Below are 9389 nucleotides of genomic sequence, written 5' to 3'. Positions count from 1 at the left end.
TGCCAAAGTGACTTATGTCAAAGTGAGTCTGTCAAGAAAATCTCGGATTTAGTATAGATTGATTTTTTTCCTTTTTTTCTCTAGAACTAGAGAGAACCTGGGAAAATGCTGTGATAACAGATCATTTCACCCCTGGAACTCTCACATATCTCACTGTGGATCAGAAAGTCTCAGACAAGGGATGGGCTGGTGAGGACACATCATCTCTGTTCAGTCTCCCTACTGGAATTCATTCTGACTAGAGTAGAGAGATTTTGAGTCAATTGCTAAAGGAAGCGTTTCTGTTGAAAGAGCTCCAAAAGAATACAAATGCTTCCTGCCATCCTCAAGGGGACTCCAAACCAAGAGACTGAGTAGGACTTTGTTAGATGAGCAGGAATTGTATGTCAGGATTGGAGGTGTACAGAGCCAGTGTGAGGCCACCTATGGTGTCAGTTGTGCCCCTAGGATGGTATAACAGGTTTCAAGCCTTGTTTCTTTTCTTTCTCTCTCTTTTATTTTTTTTTAGACAGGGTCTCCCTGTGTCACGCAGGCTGGAGTGCAGTGACTCAATCAGCCTCAACATCCTGGGCTCAAGCAATCCTGTCTCCCTAGTAGCTGGGAGTAAAGGCATGCCCCATCATGCCTAATTTTTTTGTTTTTTGTAGAGATGGTGTCTTGTTATGTTGGCCAGGCTGGTCTTGAACTCCTGGACTCAAGCAATACTCCCTCCTTGGCCTCCCAAAGTGCTGGGATTACAGGTGTGAGCCTCCGCGCCCGGCCTACATTTTTTTTATTGTGTTTTATTTTTTGTTTTGTTTTTGTTTTTTGTTTTGTTTTGTTTTGTTTTTAAGATAAGGTCTCCGTCTGTGGCCAAGGCTAGAAAGCAGTGGCATGATCACAGCCCCGAACTCCTGGGTTAAAGCGACCCTCCTGTTCCAGCCTCCTGAGTAGCTGGGACCACAGGCGCTCGCCACCACGCCCAACTAATTTTTAAATTTTTTGTAGAGACGAGATCTCGTCTGTTGCCCAGACTGATCTTGAACTCCTGGGCTCAAGCAGTCCTCCTGCCTCGGCCTCCCAAAGTGCTGGGATTACAGGCATGAACCACTGTGCCTGGCCAATTTTTTTTTTTTTTTTTTGAGACCGAGTCTCACTCAAGCTGGAGTGCAATGCGCAATCTCCACTCACTGCAAACTCTCCCTCCCGGGTTCAAGAGATTCTCCTGCCTCAGCCTCCCCAGTAGCTGGGATCACAGGCAACAGGCACATGCCACCATACCTGGCTAATTTTTGTATTTTTGGTAGAGATGGGATTTCACCATGTTGGCCAGGCTGGTCTCTAACTTCTGACCACAAGTGATCCACCTGCCTCGGCCTCCCAAAGTGCTGGAATTACAGGCGTGAGCCACTGTGCCCGGCCCTGGTCAATTTCTTATTGTGATTAAATATACATAACACAAAATTGACCATTTTAACCTTTTTTGTTTAGACAGATTCTCACTCTGTCACCCAGGCTGGAGTGCAGCAGCATAATCATGGGTCACTGCAGTCTTGACCTCCTAGGCTTGATCTTCCTGCCTCACCAATTTGGACAAACTGTATCCATCTGAGATCCGTTGGTTAAAGAGGTAGATGTGATGGAAAACTGGCTCTAACTTCTCTAATATTAATTCAACACAGATTTGCTGATTACCCTCCTACGTGGTAAACACTGTTCTAGGCCCTAGGGCAATAGCAGTGGACAAAACAGATAAATCTTCTTACCTTTCTCTCTAAACAGAAAATATCCCATGCCTTTCTAATGCAGCACTGTCCAGTAGAACTTTCAGTGGTAATGAAAATATTCTATAATATCTCCACTGTCGAACATGGTAGCCACCAACTACATGTGGCTATTGAGCACTTGAAATGTGACTGGGCAGACTGAGGAACTGAATTTTTAATTTTATTTCATTTTAACTCATTTCTTTTTTGGGGGGGTTTGTTTTGTTTTTATTGATTTTTAATTGTTTTGAGACAGAGTCTCACTCTGTCACACAGGCCAGAGTGCAGTGGTGCGATCTCAGCTCACTGCAACCTCCACCTCCTGGGTTCAAGTGATTCTCCTGCCTCAGCCTCCCGAGTAGCTGGGACTACAGATGGTGCCACCACGGCTGGCTAATTTTTGTATTTTTGGTGGATACAGGGTTTGGCCATGTTGACCAGACTGGTCTCCAACTCCTGACCTCAAGTGATCCACCTACCTTGGCCTCCCAAAGTGTTGGGATTACAGGCATGAGCCACTGTGCCCAGCCTCGTTTTTTTTTAACTCATTTCAATTTAAGTTTGAATAGCTACATGCGGCTAGTATATTGAACATTCACAGCTCTAGTGTACTCTGACACGTCTGGACTTCGGCTTGAAGTGCAAAAGCCCAGCATTTTGCTACTGAGAAAGCATTTTCTCTGCTTTTTCTTTTTTTTTTTTTTTTTTTTGAGACGGAGTCTTGCTCTGCCGCCCAGGCTGGAGTGCAGTGGCCGGATCTCAGCTCACTGCAAGCTCCGCCTCCCGGGTTCACGCCATTCTCCTGTCTCAGCCTCCCGAGTAGCTGGGACTACAGGCGCCCGCCTCGTCGCCCGGCTAGTTTTTTGTATTTTTTAGTAGAGACGAGGTTTCACCGTATTAGCCAGGATGGTCTCGATCTCCTGACCTCATGATCCGCCCGTCTCGGCCTCCCAAAGTGCTGGGATTACAGGCTTGAGCCACCGCGCCCGGCCCTCTGCTTTTTCTCTGAAACAATTCTTCCTCCATCATTGGGTAAGCTCAGGTCTGAGGCACGGGATGTGGGACAGCTCCCAGTGAGTCCCCCCAAAACCTCCAAATCTTGACTGACCCTATTGAATGTCTGAATCCAGACACCTTCCTGAGGTAGGTGCTTCTAGGTGTACAAAGCACGGGGTGTCCCCCTTCCCCCTACACACATGAAGGATGTCTGTGTCCTCTCAGCCCTTTCACCCTCTTGTTCCCCCCCAGACTCGCAGCCAGTAATGAGGAGCCATTTTAGCATAAGGGCACATCATCCTGACAGGCAGTCTCTCAGTATGAGAGCGAGAGCATGACATGTTGGTTTGGTTGTAGATGTCACACTCTGAAGATGGAGTGGCGACGTCAGTGAGAAGGCCAGAAACAGGGGTCTCCTTGATCTCACCCAAGAGGCAGCAGCAGGAAGAAGTAGGGCCCCAACTAAAAGTGGGAAAGTAGCCGGGCACAGTGGCTCACACCTGTAATCTCAGCACATTGAGAGGCCGAGGTGGGCCTGAGGTCAGGAGACCGAGACCAGCCTGGCTAACATAGTGAAACCCTGTCTCTACTAAAAATACAAAAATTAGCTGGGTTTGGTGGCGGGTGCCTATAATCCCAGTTACTTGGGAGGCTGAGGCAGGAGAATCGCTTGAACCCAGGAGGTGGAGGTTGCAGTGAATCGAGATGGCACCACTGCACTCCAGCCTGGGCGACATAGGGAGACTCTTGTCTCAAACAAAACAAAACGAAACAAAAAGCAAAGTGGAAAAGTAGATAAGAACAAGGCAAGAGTCTTTTGTGAAAAGGGACTTCTGGGTATCTGCTCCAGGCTGACTCTGGAAGACAACTTTGGGAGAAAGGGCATGCATGCACATCCTGTCTCCCAGGCCAGGAGTCTATGTGTGTTACCAACCAGCTACCAAGGGGTCTGTTTTCTTTTCCACAATGAACTGTGTGCACTCAGTCTCCTGCCAGACACTAGGAGACGCTGGCAGTGTCGGCGAGTCCCTGCGCTGTGCTCCTGCTCTGCCACTGCATCCACCACACTGTAGTCAGATGACTTGTCCCAGCTCTTTCCCCTCCCTGGACTGTGAGTACCTAAAGGGCAGGGACACACCTCGTGTTTGTGGAATAGCTTCCCCATAAGTAGTCACTGAGCATAACTGAGCCATGCGGGGAGAAGACAGTCACTGTTGCTGACCCTGCAATGGTCAGGCCTAGCTGGAAAAGGACACCAGATTCCAGAGCCAAGAACAGTGCCCCATGCACAATTATTTATTTTGAAACAGTTCAAACCTATAGAAACTTGAAAAACTGGTTGAATTAACACCTGTGTGCCTTTCATCTAGATTTATCAGTCACTAACATTTTGCCCATTTGCTCTCACTCTATATGTAAATTAATATATGTATACACTGTCTTATGCCATATAATGATGTTTTGGTCAACAATGGATTGTATATACAATGGTGGTCACATAGATTATGATAATGTATTTTCACTGTACCTTTTCTATGTTTAGATACACAAATATCATATGTTACAATTGCCTACAGTATTCAGTACAGTAATGTGCTGTATAGGTTTGTGCCCTAGGAGCAATAGGCTATACCAGACTGCCCAGGTGTATAATAGGCCACGCCATCTAGGTTTGTAAGTCCACTCTGTGATGTTCACACAACGACATCACCTAACACAATATTTCTCAGAATGTGTCCCATGGTTAAGTGATGCATGACTGTATATGTACAGTCGTCCCTTGGCAACCTTAGGGGATTGGTTGCAAGATCCTTGCAAATACCAAAATCTGTAGATGCTCATTATCTTTATATAAAATGACAGAATATTTGCATATAGCCTATGCATATCCTCCCATATACTTTAATCTTTTTGTTAATTTTTTTTTTTTTAAGTAAAATAGAGCAGCCAGGCATGGTGGCTCAGCCTGTAATCCCAGCACTTTGGGAGGCTGAGGCGGACGGATCACCTGAGGTTGGGAGTTTGAGACCAGCCTGACCAACATGGAGAATCCCTATCCCTAATAAAAATATGAAATTAGCTGGGCATGCCTGTATTCCCAGCTACTGGGATACAGTAGCTGGGATTACAGTTACTTGAGCCTGAGGCAGGAGAATCACTTGAACCCAGGAGGCAGAGGTTGCAGTGAGCCAAGATCACGTCATTGTACTCCAGCCTCCGCAACAAAAGCAAAACTCTGTCTCAAAACTAAATAAATAGACCGGGCGCGGTGGCTCACGCCTGTAATCCCAGCACTTTGGGAGGCCGAGGCAGGTGGATCATGAGGTCAAGAGATGGAGACCATCCTGGCTAACACGGTGAAAACCCATCTCTACTAAAAATACAAAAAATTAGCCAGGCGTGGTGGCGGGCGCCTGTATACAGTCCCAGCTACTCCGGAGGCTGAGGCAGGAGAATGGCGTAAACCCGGGAGGCGGAGCTTGCAGTGAGCTGAGATCCGGCCACTGCACTCCAGCTTGGGCGACAGAGCGAGACTCCGTCTCAAAAATAAATAAAATAAATAAATAAATAAATAAATAAATAAATAAAGTAGAGCAGAATCTCACTATTTGCCCCAGGTCAGTCTCAAACTCTTCAAGTGATTCTCTTGCCTTGGCCTTCCAGAGTGCTGGGATTACAGGCATGAAGCACTGCACCTGGCCCCTACCATTTATTATTTATTTATTTTTTTATATATAAATATATAATTTTTAAAAAGCCCAGATATGGGCTGCGCCACTTTTTTTTTTTTTTTTTTTGAGACAGAGTCTTGTGCTGTCGCCCAGGCTGGAGTGCAATGGTGTGACCTTGGTTCACTGCAACTTCCACCTCTTGGGTTTGATTGATTCTCCTGACTCAGCCTCCTGAGTAGCTAGGATTACTGGCATATACCACCATGCCCAGCTATGGGCTGTTCCACTCTTCTTTTTTTGAGACGGAGTCTCGCTCTGCCGCCCAGGCTGGAGTGCGGTGGTCGGATCTCAGCTCACTGCAAGCTCCGCCTCCTGGGTTTACACCATTCTCCTGCCTCAGCCTCCCTCCCGAGTAGCTGGGACTATAGGCGCCCGCCACCTCGCCCGGCTAGTTTTCTGTATTTTTTAGTAGAGACGGGGTTTCACCGTGTTAGCCAGGATGGTCTCGATCTCCTGACCCCGTGATCCGCCTGTCTCGGCCTCCCAAAGTGTTGGGATTACAGGCTTGAGCCACCGCGCCCGGCCGGCTGTTCCACTCTTAATTGGACTCTCCATGTCGATCTTCAAGACCAGCCTGGCCAACATGGTGAAGCCCCGTCTCTACTAAATATAGAAAAATTACCCAGCTGTGGTGGCACATGCCTGTAATTCCAGCTACTTGGGAGGGCGAGGCAGGAGAGTCACTTGAACCCGGGAGGCGGAGGTTGCGGTGAGCAGAGATCACACCACTGCACTCCAGCCTGGGCAACAAGAGTGAAACTCCGTCTCAAAAAGAAAAAATAAAAAGAGCATTTAATGCATTCAGGATATGCCTATGTGTCCTTTGCAGATACTGCTTTGTAGCTTGTCTTTAGTATTTTAAGTGAACGTGTCTTCCAGGCCAGGACAGTGTTTTTTAACCTCTACTGTCTACTCAGTTCTCACAGACAGATGGGCGCTGGGTTTAGGTTTGCTCTCTGATCTCCATGCTTCTCTGCGGCACTTCACCTCCCCCAATGACAGATGCAAAGTCCCATATGTAACAGGATGGGCTGGTGGAGAGCATGCTTCATTCCTTGCTCTTGAATTCCCCCAAGGAAGAAGATCCCAGCCTTGTTCAGACAAACAGGCGGAAGCAGAACAAAGTTTGCATTCTCTAGCTGAGGAAAAATGAGGTGAAAGAGGAAGACAAGGAGAACAAGGAGGACGAGGAGGATGAGGAAGAGGAGGAGGACCAAGCAGAGGGGCCCCCTACCTCTTTGCAATCACCTAGGACAGGACGGAGGCAATGCCCGTACTCAAGAATCTACCAAGTGAGGCACAAGGAGCACCTGAGCACTTGGAAAGTAGCTTGAGCTTATCCACCAATGAAACCAAGTTGTCTGGCTGGAGTCTGTCCATGTTTTGCCAATACTTATGTAGCTGCTGCCACAGGAAGCAGAAGTCAGTGGAGGAAAACAAGGCATCCGACCCTGGAGCAACGAGGAGCCCAGGCGAGACTGACTCAGCTGTGAGCTTCACTAATGGGTGATGGTCCAGATCTCCAAGGGGCTCCAAGGAAAGCTCTGGGCAGAAGCCAGAAGAGCAGAGAGTGTAATCCTTCCACTTAGAAATAAAGCACATTTTATTTTTGTGAATGTCATGTGTGAGCCTCATGATTCCAGGTTTTCCTCTTTTTTTTTTTTTTTTTGCTAGATGTATTAAATCCCTTCACCACTTTATCTCTTTGAACATCCCATTTTCTTGCTCCTTCCTTCCTTCTCCCTTCCCTCCATCCCTCCCTCCCTCTCTCTTCTCTTTCTCTTTCTTTCCTTCTTTCTCTTTCTCTTTTTCTTTCTTTCCGCCATTATTTTCTTTCTTTCTTTCTTTTCTTTTCTTTTTTTTTGAGACGGAGTCTTGCTCTGTCGCCCAGGCTGAAGTGCAGTGGCATGATCTCCGCTCACTGCAAGCTCTGCCTTCCAGGTTCATGCCATTCTCCTGTGTCAGCCTCTTGAGGAGCTGGGACCACAGGCGCCCGCCACCACACTCAGCTATTTTTTTTTGTATTTTTAGTAAAGAGGAGGTTTCACTGTGTTAGCCAGGATGGTCTCGATCTCCTGACTTTGTGATCTGCCCACTTTGGCCTCCCAAAGTGCTGGGATTACAGGAGTGAGCCACTGCGCCTGGCCCCTTCCTTCCTTCCTTCCTTCCTTCCTTCCTTCCTTCCTTCCTTCCTTCCTTCCTTCCTTCCTTCCTTCCTTCCTTCCTTCCTTTTTTTCCTTTCCTTCCTACCTTTCCTTCCCTTCCTTCCTTCCTTCCTTCTTTCTTTCTCTCTTTGTTTTCTTTTACTTTCCTTCTTTTTCTTTCTTTTCTTTTTTTTGACACAGGGTTCCACTCTTGCCCAGGGTGGAGTGCAGTGGGGCCATCATGGCTCATTGCAGCGTCAATCTCCAGGGCTCAAGTGATCCTCCCACCTCAGCCTCCCAAGTAGCTGGGATTACAGGTGTGCGCCACCATGCCCCCCAATTTTTTTTTTTTTTTTTTTTTTTTTTTTGAGACAGAGTCTTGCTCTTGTCGCCCAGGCTGGAGTGCAATGGCACAATCTCAGCTCACTGCAACCTCCACTTCCCGGGTTCAAATGATTCTCCTGCCTCAGCCTCCCAAGTAGCTGGGATTACAGGCACCTGCCACTATGCCCAGCTAATTTTGTATTTTAATTTTTATTTTATTTATATTTTTGAGACAGAGTTTTGCTCTTATTGCCCCAGTTGGAGTGCAATGGTGCAATCTCACAGGTGCCCCCCACCATGCCCAGCTAATTTTTTGTGTTTTTAGTAGAGATGCAGTTTCACTATGTTGGCCAGGCTGGTCTTGAACTCCTGACTTCAGGCAATCCACCTGCCTCAGCTTCCCAAAGTGCTGGGATTACAGGCGTAAGCCACCGTGCCCAGCTGATTTTTGTATTTTTAGTAGAGATGGGGTTTCACCATGTTGGCCAGGCTGGTCTCGAACTTCTGACCTCAGGTGATCCACCCGCCTTGGTCTCCCAAAGTGCTGGGATTACAGGCATGAGCTGTTGCGCCCAGCCCATGCCCAGCTAATTTTTTAATTTTTTTGTAGAGATGGGGTTTCATCATGTTGTCCAGACTGGTCTCAAAATCCTGGGCTCAAGCGGTCTTCCCGCCTTGGCCTCTCAAAGTGCTGAGATTACAGGTGTGAGCCACTGCACCCAGCCCATCCCCTTCTTTCTTTTTTTTCTGTTCGTTTTTTTTTTTTTGAAACTGAGTCTCGCTCTGCCGCCCAGGCTGGAGTGCACTGGTGCGATCTCGGCTCACTGCAGCCTCTGCCTCCCGGGTTCAAGCAATTCTCCTGTCTCAGCCTCTGAGTAGCTGGGACTACAGGTGTGCACCGCCATGCCCAGCTAATTTTTATATTTTTAGTGCTGGGATTACAGACGTGAGCCACTGCGCCCAGCCTGCAAGTAGCAGTCTATTGCTCCTTTGAGAATAAAGCGTCTTTATTCTCTAGTTGCTTTAAAATGTATTTTCTGGCTGGGCGAGATGGCTCATGCCTCTATAGTCCCAGCTACTCAGGAGACTGAGGCAGGAAGGACGGTTGCTTGAGCCCAGGAGGTTGAATCTGGAGTCAGTGCATGACAGCACCACTGCACTCCAGATTCGGCAACAGAGCAGGACTGTGTCTCAAAAACAAACAAGGCTGGCCGCAGTGGCTCACGCTTGTAATCCCAGTACTTTGGGACACTGAGGTGGGTGGATCACGAGGTCAGGAGTTCAAGACCAGCCTGGCCAAGATGGTGAAACCCCGTCTCTACTAAAAATGCAAAAATTAGCCGGGCATGGTGGCGGAAGCCTGTAATCCCAGCTACTTGGAAGGCTGAGGCAGAGAACTGCTTGAACCTGGGAGGTGGAGGCTGCCATGAGCGGAGATCACGCCACTG

Source organism: Rhinopithecus roxellana, chromosome 8 (genome assembly GCF_007565055.1).
Source record: "Rhinopithecus roxellana isolate Shanxi Qingling chromosome 8, ASM756505v1, whole genome shotgun sequence".
Lineage (NCBI taxonomy): Eukaryota > Metazoa > Chordata > Mammalia > Primates > Cercopithecidae > Rhinopithecus > Rhinopithecus roxellana.
Note: the sequence above shows the minus strand (reverse complement) of the source record.